This window comes from Corvus hawaiiensis, chromosome 11, assembly GCF_020740725.1.
Source record: "Corvus hawaiiensis isolate bCorHaw1 chromosome 11, bCorHaw1.pri.cur, whole genome shotgun sequence".
In the NCBI taxonomy this organism is placed as follows: domain Eukaryota; kingdom Metazoa; phylum Chordata; class Aves; order Passeriformes; family Corvidae; genus Corvus; species Corvus hawaiiensis.
The window spans coordinates 7,532,271-7,549,050 of NC_063223.1; the positions used below are offsets into that span (position 1 = coordinate 7,532,271).

Sequence of the window (16,780 nt, forward strand, 5' to 3'; positions counted from 1 at the left end):
TGATTTGTTTTGTGGAATATACAGAACTCACTACGCTGCTGTTTATTGCAAACGGCGAGCCTGGTTTATAGCACCGCTTGCCAGCACCTCCAGTTGGTCTGACACCCCCCAAACAATAGCCAGGCTTCGATTCATTACTTTAGGCAGCTCATTTCCATATGGTAATTAGGAGCCTGTTTGTAACATACCAGCATGGGTATTTCTGAACTCATCTTATTGTTCTGCTTCACATCGCGAGGATGACAAAGGCTCCTTATGAACAGAGGTAGCTGGGTTTAGGCAAATCCAGCCCCTTCCCATTGCCCTGGAGAAATCACCATCCATCACCTCGGAGGACATGACACACGGCTTGTGTCGGTATTGTGGGTTGCGGCTGGGAGCAAAACAAAGGCGGGGGAGGACCCACGGCGGCTCAGGGGAAGCTTTCCCAGGGAATTGCCGCTGGTGACCACTCGTGTTTGTGGGGAGCAGGGCAGGACCCGTCCCTCCCTGCTCGGGCTCCTGCTGAAGTTGAGGACCAGGATGCTCTAAGTTGCCCGGGTCCCCTGCGCTGCGCGGGGAGGCGGCTGCGGCGCCCCGAGGGGTGAGAGCGGGGGCCCACGGACCCCCAGGGACACGCGGGCTGCGAGCGCGACCCGCGCACCCCCCGCCATCGGCTGCGATCCCCGGGTCCCCCCCGCGCCGGGAGCTGCGGGGTCCCCGCGGCCGGGGCGGAGCAGCCCCTCGCCCTCCCCCGGCTCGGGGGGCAGCGGGGCCGGCGCTAAGCCCTGCCCCGCCGGGCGGGCGCTGCGGAGCCGGGGCCGGGGCCGCCGCGGGTGGATGCGCGGGGAGAGGCGGCGGCGGCGGGGCCGGGGGCGGGCTGGGCTCGGCCGGCAGCCCCCTCCCCGGGCTGCCCGCACCGCGGAGCCCCCGCCAAGGTAAGGCCGGCTGGGGGGGGCGGGCGGCGCATTGTTCTCCGGGCGGGATGCGGGGCACGGCCGCGGGGTCCGGCGGGTGATGGATGGGGAGCGGTGCCCGGGGTCCCCCCGCCGTGACAGTGCGAGGGGAACGAGCGGGCACATCCCCGTGCGGACCGCTCGGTTCAAGTTCGGGGTCTGGAGGAGAACGGGACCGCCAGGAAAAGCCAACCCGGAGTCGCTCGGGGAGGGTGAAATTCCCAACGGGATGCAGTGATGGGCTGAGAATCGCAGATGGGACCTGCTCTCGCTGGGGCGATGACCAGCACCTGGCTGGAGGGGCTGAGAGCATCCCCAGCCTCGTTCCGTGTGGCATCCCCAGCCTCTTTCACTCTGCCAAGCAGGGCAGACCCGCGGGTGTGGGCATCTGTCCCTCCATTCCTCCGGAGAAAGGAGTGGAGCAGCGCTGGGCTCAGCCCCGGCACAGGGTCCGTCAGGGGTGTGGGCAGGCAGTCGGACAGGAATCTCTCCGTGCGGAGCGAGGAAGCCCTTCCTCTGCCTTTGTTACCCTTGTTTCCCTGCCCGGCTTGGCCTCGCATTCTCCCTCTTGCCCAGAATAGCCCTTTCCCAGTATTGTTCTCCGTGTGTTTCCTCTCGCCTCCTTCTTCCTCCGCCCGTCCTTAGCACAGGTTCTCTGCAGACCTGATGCCCTGGCACGCATCTTCCCTCTCCCCCTATGGCATTTTTAAGTCCAGACCTACCTTTTTTGAGAAAATTTTCCTTTTTCCTGAGTGTTTAAATTTCACTTAATCTACCATTCCATGGGTTTGAACTAAATTGAAATAAACTCCACTTAGGACCTGCTGCATAACAAGGATGAGATTTCTGGCCGCCTGTGCACTTGATATCAGTTTCAATTACACTGAGCACTGTGTGCTTTTAGACTGGGCTTTCTAACCTAACACTGACACAACGTAGAATAAGATAATGCTTTACCTTTGACCTCACTGCTGCCTTTTTTTATATAGATAGGATTTGGTGGGTCCTTGGCTAAATGAGGGCAGCCTTGCTGAATGCAGCTGAGAACTGTTAATGTGGAACACATCGCGCTTGGAAACGAGTGTTAGAGTACCAGAGGGTGAGATCCAGGGAGAGACCAGGTTAGGAGCTTGTTAGAACAATGTCTCCAAAAGGGTCCAGCCCTCACCTTCTGTACTGTGTTGGTTTTCAGGCACAGATCCATTTGAAAGTGTTTGTGTCTCTGCTGGAACAGGGCAGTGCACAGCTGCTGCCAGGGGGGCTGTTGATTTTTCCTTTAGGGGATTGTGTTCTTTAAGCACTGCCTTTATTTAGAGTTTTGCCTAATGGGAAGCAAAGAGCAGCTGAGCTCATTCTTGTAACTTTTGCTGGATTCCCAATAGCTGCAGTGAAGTAGTGAAGGCTTTAATCAATTTTTACTTGGCTATAACTTGGGAAATCTTTGAGCAGCCACAGGGGCACTGGCTGGAGAGCTGTGTCTGCGGGCTGGGGAAGACTGCAGTACTTTAGTTATGCCTGGCTCATACAGAGGCTGGAACATATGTTTAGAAAAATGTACATATTTTCACTTTTGTTCTCTGCTTTTTAAAAATTACTTTCTTGACATTGCTCCTTTTCCTCCTTTTGAAGAGCTTATTCTGCAGAAGTTAGCAGTGCTTGCCTTGGAAAGATTTATATTTCCTGCAACAGCATGGATTTCAAGGAGTGGTCTGTTTTATAGGAAGATTCATCTTGCTGATTCCTTTGGACTTGCATGGGTGCAGCCACATCAGACTTGATCCTTTTAGTTTGATTCTGATGTATTGAACATGTAAAAACCCTTGTTAAGGGTTTGCATCAGTTCATTAGAAATATGCATGTCATCTTAGAAGAGATTGCACAGAAACCTTTCAAGCTCTGGAATTCCATAACTCTGAAAACATGACAGGAGTGAACAAATTCCTGAGGTCTAAGATGCAGGTGACCACTTTTCTGTGGTTTCCTGTGGGAATGCTGGGGTTCTGCTCTCTGAAGCTGGATGTTTTCTGGGCAGTGAGATGAAATTGCTATAGAGATCCCCAGAGTAAAGGTTGTGAATGCATCTCAGCACAGAAATTGGGGCTCTTTCCTAGACTTTGTGCTATAACATAAAAACCAGAACTCCACGCAGTACCTATGACTGATTTTCAGTGTGTGTTGTCTGGCTCAGTCTTGTGACAGCACGGAAATGAAATGTGGCATGAGAAGACTCCTGTGAGCATGGCTTTGCCACCACTGTGGGACTCTGCTGATGTGGCTGTGGATGGGCATTCTTGGTTTAGGCAACCCTGCTCGTAGTTTCTGGTAATTAAAGCAACAGAAGGTAAAAAGGAGGCCCGCTGCAGGGCTTACATGATTTTGAAAGAGCTCTTGCCTATTTTCTGTGTCCTATTTTCTTCTTCCAATGCTTCTTAGCATTGAGTGAATGGCAGGGAGGAGGGAGGGAAGGACCTGGATAAATGGAGTATTCTGGGATCCAAGGACTCTGTTCGTGCCTGTTGCACCTTCCCAGGGAAGTGGTGGGCCAATGTGTCAAATCCATTTGCAAGCAGTAGTGTAAATTAAAGCTGGGGGATAAGCAGGTTAGAAGGTTAATGAGATGTCTGAACTTAATTGATTTTCCATACAAATTGGCTATAATGTCTTTTGTTTGCTTTTTTTCCCTCCCAGGATGCAGTGTTACAGCAGTTACATGAATATGAAGAGTAGCAAAAAGGGAGGGGGGAGTCATGGCTGTTTGGAAACCAAGGAAACCTTGCTGGTACTCCCTAGAGTGGGCTGATGAGTGGTTTTGGGCACAGCAAGGTAGCTCTGAATTAGCACCCTGCATCCCTGTGTCTTCTGGGACTTGGGGCTGTGGACTTGGTGATCCCTGAGGCATGGGCAGCAGCGTGTCCTGGCTGTCATGCAGAGCTGTACAGTCCCAGGGTTCAGAGAAAACTTTTACTTAGATGTGGTGTTGTACAGGCCAACCTGGGAAAACCAGTAGAAGAGGAGCTATAATTTGTGTTAAATGATTTCTAGGTCCTGAGATTGCCAGGCAGCATCCCCACAAGGGTGGCACTACTCTTTCTGTAAGCCTGGCCTAGCTTTAATACCTGGAGAAGTGAAGCTGCAGGGGGAGGATGGCTTATTAAAGATGTTGACTTTATTCATCTGACTGGGAGTGCCTGACTTAACAATGAGATCATGCTCAGGCCACCAATTTTGGGTCTTTTCTGTGTAGATTTTCATTCCTGTTGGGAATACATTTGAGTTAGTGTTTGGAGCCAATCCAGTTCCATGGGTAAGAGGAGCTGAGATCCTTCCAGCTTGCATGGCTCCTGAACAGAGCTGGTGTTGCCCAGTGCCCCTCCCAGTCTGTGCTGGTTTCAGCTGACAGGTCCAGCTCAGGAACAGCACCAGGCTCTGCCTGTCTGTGGTGTGAGCTGGGTGGCACAGCCAGCCCAGAGGAGTGGCACACCAGGACAGGAGCCAGCCTTGGGCATTCTCTTGGTCACCCCTTCCAAGGGTGTCATGGTGAAGGAAGAACATTGTGTGTTTTGGTTACATGACAACAAAAGTTCCAGCTCTTCCTGAGCTCACTTGCTGTGAGAACCATGTGGTTAAATCACATTTCAGACTTTTCCTCTTGGATTATATATCAAAACATAAGGAATAAAATAGCAAAGTCTCTAAGGAGCTAATACTATGTTTTGACTCGTGTTCTGTTTATTCCTAACTGGACTACCACAGTGAAACAGCTTTTGTGCTTAACATGGAAATTGACTGCAGAGTGACTGTGAAGACTTGTCTGCAGACAACAGTTTTCATAAAGCAGCTGTATTTTTATTTAAGGGTTTCTGAGCAGCTGAGGACACAGCACTGCAAGGGAGATAAAGAAAGATCAAGGTTTTTAGACCACCATATCATCACAAGGACTGATGGGAGCCTTGGGCTTGGCACCTCCACATTTGTAATCAGGCTTCAGATAAAGCAGCACACGCCATATGCTGCAAGATTGGTCAATACTTAAAACTGTTTGCTGAGAATGACTCAGTCGGGAGCCAGGGCAGGAAATAGGTCGCTGGACATCGTTTACATCCTTATCTTGTGTATCTCACCAGTAGTGCTGAATGACAGCGTTTAGCTGTAGGAACAATTCCTTGGCCGGTTTGGAGAATGCATATCTTAGTTTTTGTACAGGCTGAGCAATTTGCCTCCAATGTAGTGTTGAAAACCCACGGGCAAAGCTGCTATTGTTTGGTTGCATCCATTTCAAAGCATTAAGCCTTCCTCTTGCCCCAAGTCATAATGCATCAGTGCTTTCAGCAGTGGTTAACAGTTCTGTGCTTAAATGATATAGGTTAGAGAAAGGAGGGATTTTTGTTTTCTTTTGCTATTTAAAGCAACACAACAAATCTTTAAACCATAATTCCTCCAGAATTCTAGTAATTTTTGAAAAACATAGAGTGCACATTGAATACATGCAAACTGTAATTTTGGTCCTTTGTTTTCTGTGTAGTCTGTTTACAGGGCAGTGTCAGGAAAGGAAATACTTTTATGTGATGGCCTTTGTTTGGAGACTAAACTCTCAGTAGGTCAGCTGTACGTAGAGCTGACAAAAGCTTCAGATTTGCTGCAGTTGTCAAAACTTGAGTGCAGAAGAAGGGGAATGCTGAAGGGGTAGAAGAAATGCAGTTCCACTGGGGTTATCTGTCAGTTTAACAAACTATTATAAAAACTATTGTCCAAGAGTGTTTGCCAAGATGCCCCAGAACTCAAATGTATGAAGGCCCAAGCCGCACAGGTCCTTCATTCCTCTGCCAGGGCAGGATTGATCACTGCTACACTCCTCAAGTTTAAAGCTGACCCTTTAGGTATGTGTTGAGGTGGTATGGTCGAGTTATTGAGCCTAAAGAATTGTTTTAGCTGCTGCTTGTTGGCCTTGGAGAACGCAGGTGATCAATTATTGCAGTTATTGATCACCAGTGATCAGTTCCAGTGGTCACAGCCTGGTCAGGCTCTGCTGTGTGGCTGTGCCTTCACACTGGGAGATGGGCATCTAAAACCCTTTAATATATGTAAGAAATGTAGCCCTACAGTTTTTCTCATGCTAATGTCTGAGCTATCTTTAGTTCCTTTGAAAGAGAGTTCCATAGGCTGGTTAATCTCCCTGTATATAAATCTCTTTCATACGATTAGTCCTTTATTTTTTCAGAAACCAGTGTAGGGGAGAGATGGTTTAGAAACAAATCCATTTACCTTGTGTTGCATTGAAAACAAACCCTGTGTACTTGAAAGCAGAAACAAAGCACATGCACAGAGACATTTTTCTACATGGTCTTGGTTATTATTGCTGTGTGGTGTCAAAATAAAAGATCTCATAGAGTGTTTCTCTCTGCGAAGAACTTCCCAAGAAAGAGATCGCTTTCAAGGCTTTCTATCCTGAAAATTCTTATGGAACATCAATCAACAAAAGATGCAGAATTGATGACAAAATCTTGACCCTCCTGAATGAATGGGAATCTTAGGACCAGAATTTTGCCTGGAATTTTAAGTAAATATTTCATTGGTATACTGTATTTGTGTGCTTTTAGAGATATGAAATTGCAGTTTTACTGAAACACCAGTTCCCAGGTGTTCCAGATTTATGAATAAATGATCTGACTGATTTTTCCCCTCTTTGAAGTGGAGTAGAAGATTAAGAAACAGACACCTGGAATACTCAATTATTTTTAAATAGTAGGTTAAACAGATCAGCAGAAGTTGTACATCCTTTCCCTTCTTTCCCACCAAGCTCTAGAAGCACTTGGAGAGGCATTAGAAGTACCTGGGGACAAAGCCCACTTTGTCTACTTTAGAAAGAAGTCTGAAAGTAATAAAAATAATCAGTGGATATTTTTGGGGAGTGTTTTCATTGCAGTTAGCCTGCCCTTGCCCTGATAACACAGCAGAGGCTGTTGCTTTGTAGTCAGACCTTGTGGAATAATTTTGCATGGCTGTGCTTGATGCACCCTCTGCTTGGGTTTAACATGAGGAAGGGGTGGAGGATGAGAGATGTAGGAAGAGGATGCTTTAGAGCAGGAAGAAAACTCAGGTTGGAAAGGTGGACGAGAGTTCAGAAAACCAGGAGGAAGGAGAGAAGCCAGGCAGAGGCATTGTTATGGACTGGGCACGGCACAGAAGGAGGCTGCCTCTGAAATCCAGCCTTGGGCTGAGATCACAGCATGCTGATGGATCTCATGTGACAGTGAGGCATTGCAGTGCTAAATGTACAGTTATGGGAACACGGGTCCTGCATCCGTCTTAACAGCCCTGCTTGGATGTTATGGAAAGCAGATGTACACATCTGGTAGCTGTTGTGCAAGGGGCTGAGTCCAACCGGGAAAGAAAGCAGTTCTTATAAAGGTAAAATGTCTTACATCTCAAAAGGGAAAAAAAAAAAAAGGTTGGGGTGTGCATGTTTAAGATTAAACCTTGACATGCTCTATCATGGTGTTTGTTTCTGAAGGTGATAATGATGGAAAAATGTGTGTCTGCAGCTTAGGAAGATCTCCAGACTCTCTCTAGTGTGTGGAGAGTACTTCTTACGTTCTTCTCACATTTTATCCCTACTCTGTCTCAGTTTAGACTTCTGTTCCTTGTTTAGAAAACAAACTACAAACCTCTCTGGATTGAAAATCCAGTGATTTAAGCATATTTAACTCTGACACTGAGTTCCCTCTTGTGCATAATACCAAGGAAATGTTTTTGTTTGCAGGAATGCTGCCTGACAGCAGGGCCTGGCTAAAAGCAAATTTTAAACGACCAAAATCTTAATAATACTCTCTCAGTAACATGACTGCACCACATAGGATAGCTGCACATGGAGCAGAAACGAGAAGCGTGGGAACTGTACAGGGATGTGCTGCAGTAGGAGTCCTTCTAATCAGTGCCATATTCCTCAATTTTATGGTAAAACAGACTAAGTGTTTCAAATCACTTGTTTCTCCTCCACTGTCAAAAAAGCTTAGCAGAGAGCTCATATAATCTAACATTTTAGCAGCTAAAACACAACTGGCATTGATTGTAAAGCATCCTTGCTAGTGGCTTGGAGAGATGTGTATGTATTGTGCAGCTAATGTAATAGATTCTGAATGCCTGGATTTGGTTCATCCTTCTTGCTTCCAAAATTATTTCTTTTTAAATCAAGGTAACAGAATTTCTTCTAACTCTACTGTTGTCTCAAACACCGTGAAAATCAGCTGCATCTTTTTCTGATTTAATTGTCTGTACTGTTGTGTAGAAAGGAAAGTTTGGAGAAGTAACCTTTCCTAAACCCTTCTCCAGCCCCACCTGATTTTGCTTACATGGCAGGCCGAAATGGGAAGCTCCAGGAGGTGTCTGCTTGGCAGCCTTGAGGCTGATGCATTATCTGGCACAGAGTTACATGCTTATCTGTCAGTGTTTCCTAATGCTGACCGTGTGAGCCTGCCTCTCTTGGCAACAGCAGAACCCCTTTTCCATGTTTTCGCCTTCATTGCGCTTACAAGAAAATCACTGTGAGGGTTGGCTGTGAATATCTGCTGGAAACAAGAGAGGAGTCATCTAATGATGGGTTTCCATGAAACAGAAGGTGAAATGAAGTTGAAATGTAATTATGTTGTGTTAGTTTGGGGCATTCAGGAAACACCAGGAAACTTGGCCAGCTGTTTGTGTAGGTAATGGCATGAACCTGATAAACACAGCAGAGTCAAGGCTTCTTCAGTTTGTCCCTTAGATGAACTGATTATCATTGGGGGGAGGAAAGGAAAATCATGGGCTTTGTCAAGTTAGCCTGACAGTGGTGCAGGGAGGGAAGAGAGGAGGGGTGTGTGCTTACTGAGGGTGACCGGTATCATACAAGATCTTGCTTCTCCCTTGTAATCCTTGCTCATCTATTAAAAGTTTTAGTGACCACTGCTTCAGCACTAGACACTTGCAGGAATATTGGTCACGGATGCGCTACACCGTTTGGGTGATCTTTAGGGATGGGGATTTCTTGATTGTCCACCCCTAGTCAAGGGAGGATGTGGGTCAAAGCCATGTGGATACATGGTGGGTTTGGAAGGGAGGAGAAGGGTCTTTGGTGTGTGTGTGTATAAATCCATCTTTAACCCTGCTTTGGAGTACTTTGAAGGTTTCTTGTCTGGAGTTAGCTTGGCTGCTGACTTGGTTCTTTTCACTTTAAGCACCGGGGAGCTGGTGTTTAGACTAATTTTAACCTCCTCATTCTCAGCCTGAACCTCTTTTTTTAACCTAGGATGAGTAGCTTTGATGCTTAATGACAGAAATTTTGTTAGCAGTGCATTAACATCTTGTCTTTCAGTAGTTGCACCCTGTCAGAGCATCACATGCTTGTTGGGGCAAGCTACACCTCTTCTCCCTGACTGAGAAATCCCTTTCCCTGCTCCAAACTCCTCCATAAGACTTGAATGGAGCCTGGGCTTTGCAGCAGCTGAGACACAAATGTTTATTCAAATACATTTGAGAGTGTCATCTTTGCTCCCATCTCCAACAGAGCTGCGTGGGATTTTAGTGGCACCAGGAGTCAGACTCCCAGTTTGCTTTAACAGTTGTTGTCTCCAGCTCTGCTGTTTGAGTACTGAGTGGCGGGGTGTGCTGTGTGCCAGACTGTGTGTCTGGCACTTCCTCTGCAGACTTGTACTTGTTTGGTTTTGTTTTTGCATACTGGTGGTGCTCTGTAGTCCTGTCCTCCCAAAATAAAATGTGGTGAAAGAAAAAACCAACAAAACCCAAGCGAGTAAGAAGAGCCACGGGTGGGACTGAGCTGGGGAGAGCAGCCAGAGGAGGGACCAAAGCAAGCAGCGTCCAGTGGAGAACAGCAAGGGTGGAAATGCTCCAGAGAATGAACTGCCTGGCCCTGCATCCTTAGAAACTCTCACCCAGTGAGTCCAGGTAAGTGGAAAGGTAACCTGAGATTCCTATCTGGCCATTGTTGTGCTGAGTGGGTGCAGTCCTGCTGCAGGCTTGGGGAGAAGAGAGGTGTTTGCTTTTATAGCCCGTTGTATCAGACGAGAAAGATGTTGTGTCCTTCCTTTCCCTTACTTGTGCAAAGACATGAGGATAAGCTTGGGAGGTGTGTTCTATTCTCTCAGCTGAGAGATGAGCTGTGGACACTGCAGGGAGAGATGTGGCTCCCCAGGATGGGAGGCTGCAGCCTGGGACTTGTCTCCTCAGAGTTTAACAACACAACTCCTATATGATGAGTCTTTTAGAGATGTGCCTTTTGAAGGTTGCAGGCTCAAACCCCTACTTAGAGGTGCCAGAAGTTGCATTTAAGTTTTGGGTTTTTTTTTTTTAATGTGTCAGTAATTTCTACAGTTGCAGTCCAGCTATTTAAATCTTGGATACTTGGAGTCCCTGCTTAACACTGAGGTGTGCTGGCCTAGCCAGGTGTGTTGTAACAGCTGATCTTAAACAACAGTGGGCATACTTTACTCAGTGGTGGGGCAGGAAAGTGCCTTCAATGCACAGCAGGGAGGTAGGAGGAAGGTCAGAGACTACAGTCTAACCTAGCTGTGTTGTCCTCCACACCTGTCCAGCTGCAGAGTAGTGGAGTCTGGCCCTCACACCCCCAGATTTTAGGTATGAGCTTCCCTTTACCCACATGGGTTTGTATCCTCAGACTGCAAAGTGGGGCTGTGCAGAATTGCCAGAAGTCAAGAGGAAATGGCAAATAAGCTATTTGCAAAAATGCAGATGCTGGTTCCTTTCTCACAGTACTAGTCTTGAAATCAGGAGGAGGAGATGGAGCCAAAGGTACGAACTCCAGTCATTCCCACTTAGAACACACTGGTGGATCGAACACAGCATCTGCTGGTGGCACCACTGGCTGTGCTGCTCAGGTGCTCCTGCAGTAGCCTGTTCACCCTTCTGAAAGAAGTAGTCAAGTAGATCGTTTCACACAATTAACTGGAGAGAATAAGGGGAAAACGGGATATTTGTTTCCTCTGAGCATCCTACAGGACAGCAGGGCACAGGGCATATTTTATGACCACATGTGCTAATGCTGTATCTGGTACTAAGGGGCTGTCAGTGCTGCTTCACCAGGGGGCCAAGATCCACTGTGGTTAAAATGGATTTTCCTGGCAATTTATCACTTGTGCCTGTCACCTTCCTCTGCAAAACTTTTCTGAGTAAAAGCACCATTCTGGGTGCCATGGGAGAGTAGTGCTGAGCCTCAGGAGGTGTCAGGGATGTGCTGCAGGAGTGTGTGTGAACACTGGATGGAGAGGAGGGGAATCTCTGCCTGACACCATCTCCAGTTCCACCCAGCACTTCCCAATCCTGTACTCTGGAGCCATCAAACCCCAGGGTCTCTCCCAGGCCTGGGGAGGGGGATCAGGGCTGCTGCACCTCCTGGAGCAGGCAGGAGTGGAAATTCCTGTTGTACAGAAAAAGACGTGTGATAACACTCTAGTACTGCTCTGCCCAAAGCAGCTGATATGCTTTTGGAAAAGAATGAAAGGTTTGGGAGGAGGAGGAGGTGGTGTCTGATGAGGAAGTTTGTAGTAGATGAATAACACCTGTGTGTAGTCTGCTTTCTTCCTCTGGGGCTAAAACAGGTGGAAGATTTGCTTTCAGCAGCAATGCCCATCACCTCAGGCTGGAGAGATTTTTAATGTCCCGTTCAGTCTCTAATAGCACTGGCTCTTTGCAGGTTTTGTCTGGGTTCTGGAGGTCTCAGGGTCAGTCCTGATGCTGGTTACTATGTTGCTTTAGCATCATTTACTGCCCAGAAAAAGAGAAAAAAGCTTTTTGGAATTAGCTCATCTTAATTGTTTTTTTGGTATCCTGAGAAATTCTGCAAGTCTTACCTTCATTTGTGGAATGTGAGAGATGGTCGCCAAGGCTTGTGACTTTAAATTCAGAGGTTAATTCTGCATGGAATGTGAAAGACATTTGTGCATAGGGAGAAAAATCAGGGAAAGTTAAAAACAAAGCAAAATCTGCTTTTCCTGTGTTTTTGAGGAGTTGGAAAGATCTGCTTGAAATGCTTCCTTGGTTTAGTGGTCTCTTATGTGAGCTGGTTCTTGTAACTGGTGTACTAACTCTGGAGTAAATGAGTTTAAGGGCTGCAATTCTGAGTCGAGGGGCTCTTTACAGCACAGGCCAGGGCTGCAAATGAACATCAAAGCAAGAGGGGGTTTGCATGGGGCAGTGCAAAAAAAACCATGACAAGTGTTGGATGGGGCAAACCCGCAGTCAGGAGAACTCCTTGGTACGTGTGAAGAGGAGTGATAGCACAGAGAGCTGAGGCAGCAGGTACGAGCCAGTTGTGGGGATAGTGTGTTAGGGAATTCTTCAGATAAAAATCCCTGCCAGGCCCCAGGATGTTGGCTTGAAAAATGAGCAGAGTGTTCAAGGCAGAGCAGAGGCTTTGAAGCAGATTAATCTTGGACCAGACATACTGATAGGATACGAGGGGGTGAATGGACTTTTTGGTAGTTTAGTGCAGTTCCTCAACATCAGCACCTCTCTCCTTGTGACTGGCCTGGGCTGTAGGAAATATATTTGTATTTGTAACAGTGTCCATGTGTAACTGTGTCAGTCATCTTCTGGGTTATCGTGACTTTCTTTTGATTGAAACTGGGATTTTTTTGTGCCTGGTATTGTGCCTAAGTAAGGTGTTGGGTTAGGAATGGCACCTTACCCTGGTGGGAGGAAGGATTCCGAGGGATTTATTGATGGTGCTTTGTGCCCTTCTCAAGGACAAAAGGTTTTGAAAGTTTTGTGTTTGCCTTTTCACTGGGCAATTATTTCAAGCCAGCAATTTCTCTGCAGCTATGACACCCATGTCCCAAGGGAGAATGGGGAAAGACAGGAAGAAAAATTTAATTAAATTCAAATTTACCTCTGTCCAGTAAATTCTCAGTGCTGATATGACACTAATATAACATTAGCAATGGCTTCACTGCCACAAATCATAGCTCTTTTCATGCAGGATACTTTTTTTACCTGCAAGAACCTTCTGGCATGGTTACAGCTTCCCTTTTGTCTAAATAATACGGTTTAGAGCAACCATTTACTGGGATAAATGTGTCCACTCGGGAAGTTTAATTATATTGATTAGCAGAGCACAAAATCAGTTGTGTCCTTGGTTTTGGTGAAAACCAGTAGCAAGGCCATAGCTGTCCTTCCAGATTCTGCTCCTGCCATTAGAGCCCAAACTGTTTGTGTGAGCTGGGCAGGAATGTGCTGGTATTTACCCAAATTTTGAAGAAGACACTTAGCAGAGGAATGTGCTCTGCATGCTCACCATTCCACTAGGAAATTCTGCATATAAAGGAAACCTCAAGCAAATATTTGGAAGGCCAGGGGGGCTTCAGAGGAACAGCACGTCCTCCAGACTTTAGGGAGAGCAACTAATCCTCACACATTCAGTTGTGTCTTGTCCTCTGTGTAAGCTCTGTCCCAACTAACGCTGCTACCTGGGTGGTTACAATAATCCTCTTTATTTCATTTTAATGTCTGTGTGGGTACCTGATATTCAGAATGGGATTAGGAGAGTTGAATTGCTGCTGAAATTGGTAATAACAGAAAGCAAACCTGTCTGACAGCATCTGCCCTGTGATCTTCAGAGAGCAGGTAAAAGGATCCTTAATTAACTTTTTGCCAGGGTGGGGTAGTGTTTTTGAGAATTCATTTGAGAAAGTTGCAGCATGAATTGTTGTTGCCTGAATTAAACAGCCTAATGAATTGCCATAAATTAGCTGCTAGCCTATAAGGGAATACTGTGTTTGAGGGAAAAGTAGCTGTAAGGATTGCTCTAGGCTGAAGGGAGGGAGCTGACTCGGAGAAACTTGTTAAAGGTACAACAAGAGTGTGGTGGTTCTCAACTGTTGTTGTCAAAACATTTCCAGAAGCTCCTTGCCCTGCTCCTGTTTGGCTTTTCTGCCTCCTGTCTCCAGGAATCCCCTCCAAGCCGGTCAGAGGCTCTGGTGCAGGCAGGATGTGCCTCTCAGGGTCCCAGACCAGTTACTCCATGAATATTTTATGACTTGTGTCCTGGATTGCTGCATATCCCCTGTTAACAACCAAGTGGGTGATAGAAAGCGGGAAGCTGTTGTAAAGCAGTGGATGATTAAACACTTATCTCGAGACTAAATTAACGCTGCTCCTAAAGCAAAAGCTTTGACAGACCATTCTGTTGCCTGTTGGAGTAATGCAAATGGGGGTCCCCTCAGTGAGGGCTGTGCCGTGGTTCAGCAGGGGTTGCTCTCCTGTCTCTGCTTCATGCCTGTTAATAAATGTGTCCCCTCAGCTGCTGCTCAGGAGGGGTGAACACACTGCCACCACGGGATTTATGGTGTATTTGAATGCATATAATCTAACACCTTGCTTGAAACAAGTGTGGGGTGGTTGGAGGGTGAGTTTGGAAGAGCAAAGGTCCCTTGTGTTGCCGTATTGAGAATGGGTCTGGGTGGCTTTACCTGTGGGACAGAGTCTGAGACTCTGCTTCCTAAGAAATTGCTGTCCCAAAGCAAGGTACTCCTCTTCCCAGACAGTAAAACCACAGGGGTTATTTGAATGAGAAGCAACAAGTACCTTTAACTCGGTGCAATTGCCTGGGAGGGCTAACAGGTTTGTGATGTTTGTGATTCAGTGCCTCTGTGCTGCTATTCACTACCATGAAATTCTGGTGTTAAATGCCCTTTCAGTTTTGCCACTGTGAAGGTGATGAAAACTTTATACAAAATTTAAAGTCTCAAGTGAAGCCTGTAGAAATTATCTGAATGAACTGGGTAGTTTAATACCCATTTCCTGGCAGCACCAGCTCCTTCATGAGCTGATTTTCAAAAGTTCTGTGTGTGCTGGGATGGTTTTTCCCAAGAAGTTCTTCTCAACTTGGTTAGAAACTGGCTGGTGTCCAGAACTATCCAAGTGGCTTTGAGTCCTGGTAAAACTCCAATTTACTCAGACCTTGCTCTGGAAAAGGCCAAATATTGTCATGCCTTTATGCTTTGGAGGTGCAAGAATTTAATCATCTGTGTGTTTCGCTTGCTGGAGGAGCAATCTGAATTGCTGAATTCAGGGAGGGGAAAAAAATAGCTGTAACATAAACTAAACAATATTTCTAAAGGCATGATGTCTTGACTGAATGGTTTTAATCAGCATAATTTGAATACTCTGTCATTGCTTAGCAAACAAAGCCCTAGTTGGCTCACAGAGATATCAAATAACTAAAGCAGGCAATATCCCTGCCAGGGTATTCTTATCTTCCAGTTTGGTTCCTGTCTGTGCACACAAGTAGGATGAAATTGGTGCATGTAGAGGAGGGAAGGGGAGCTCTTCTGCATGTGTATAGAGGTGCTTGTTTGAGATGTCTGCCCACAAGACAGCTGCCTGACTGCAAAAGGGTTTGAGGCTCCACTTCTAGAAAACAGCCTTGGGTACCTCCTCATTTTTGCTGTGCAGATTGTTTGGGTTTAAGCTTGTTGAGAGCAGGGAGGGTCTGGTTTAAAACAGCAGCTGGTCAGAAAGGTGGAACCCCCTCAGGTGTATCTTAAAGATTCATTTAAAGAAGAAAAATCGCTAACGTAAAGCTGGCTGTGTGTTCTTAGACGCATGCACAGCTCTGCAGTGAAAATGACTTCTGCTCCTTGTTCTGACAGTCTCTGTGTGAAAACCTGGACTCCTCACGTGGCCATTGTTAGGCAGTGCTGTACCTGAGCTCGCTCTTCCTGCTGCTCTCCTGCTTGCTTAGAATTAGAATTAGATGGAAGGTGACAGGTCCTGGAGGAGAGGTGTTACCAGGATGTTGAGCACATGACATCCTCCCGTGGCTGTAGGTGCTGTCTTGCCTGGCAGGCAAGCCTTGGCTTGCTTTTCCTTGGGGATCCCGGCACTCCTGAGGTGTGGCAGCTGTTACCTGGCCCTGGGGAGAGGGTGGCCATGGGATGGGTGCAGCTCCCGGATCAGAGTGTGGTAAAGCAGGAGGTTTGGACGAATTGGTGCTGCATGAAATGAATGCAAATAGCAGAGGAGATGGAGGAGGAGGAATCCCCATGTCTGTGGGGAGCTGACAGGCAGGTACTTGTCCAGTGCTGCTCTGTAGCTGCAGACCTACCAATCTCAGTCCTCTCTTTCCAAAAAGGGATGTTAATGTAGGCCCTGAGCCAGGATTAAGCCTAAACTTCTAACAATATCTTTCGCTGCCTCACCTTAAAAGCAATTTCTCTTAATAGGCAAAGACCTGCTGTTGTTGTGTCCGAGGTGAAGGCGCACAGCACACATGGGTGTGCAGCAGCACATCTGTGAGCAGGAATAACTGCACAGCTGCTCTCCAGGAATTCCCATAAATCTAGCTACTTTTGCAGGTGGTTTTGTTGGTGGCACAGCCTTGTGTGTAGGGAGACTGTTGTCTTCTTATGTCCCTGTATTTCTGAAAACTGACCACTAAATTCCCGGTAGTGCTAAATGGAGTATTAATTCTCAAGGCTTTCCAGGCACATCGATGCTGTTGTGCAGGGATGTGTGCCAAGGTGTTCTCATTCAAGCTGTTACTGAAATCCGACACTGTTTGGGGCTATCTGGCTTTCAGGGTTGCTCTGAACCAATGAACCTGGCCTGCTATTTAAGTAAAAAGGTTGCTTAATCCAGAGATCTCTCTTAAAGAAAATCTAAACCAGCACCAAAATAACCCTAGAAAAAGTGATGCTGCTTCTTTCAGGGAGGAGAAGTATGACAGAGCAGTGTCTGTGCCTTTGTTAAATTATACAGGGAGCAGGAAAGCTGCTGTTTGCTGATGCATCTCTGAGTTACGACCACATTATCCCGGTGCGCGGGTGCTGCCGGGCATG

At 46.9% G+C, this 16,780-nt stretch overlaps 1 protein-coding gene across 1 annotated transcript in view; it reads left to right on the plus strand.

Moving 5' to 3' along the window:
• Positions 1–849: 849 nt before the first annotated feature.
• FRMD4B (FERM domain containing 4B) overlaps positions 850–16,780 on the plus strand; it is a 125,973-nt gene continuing 110,042 nt past the window's right edge. Inside the window, exon 1 of the mRNA XM_048315757.1 lies at positions 850–917. The gene's annotated coding sequence lies outside the window, so the exon portion shown is untranslated. The remainder of the gene's footprint in view (positions 918–16,780) is intronic.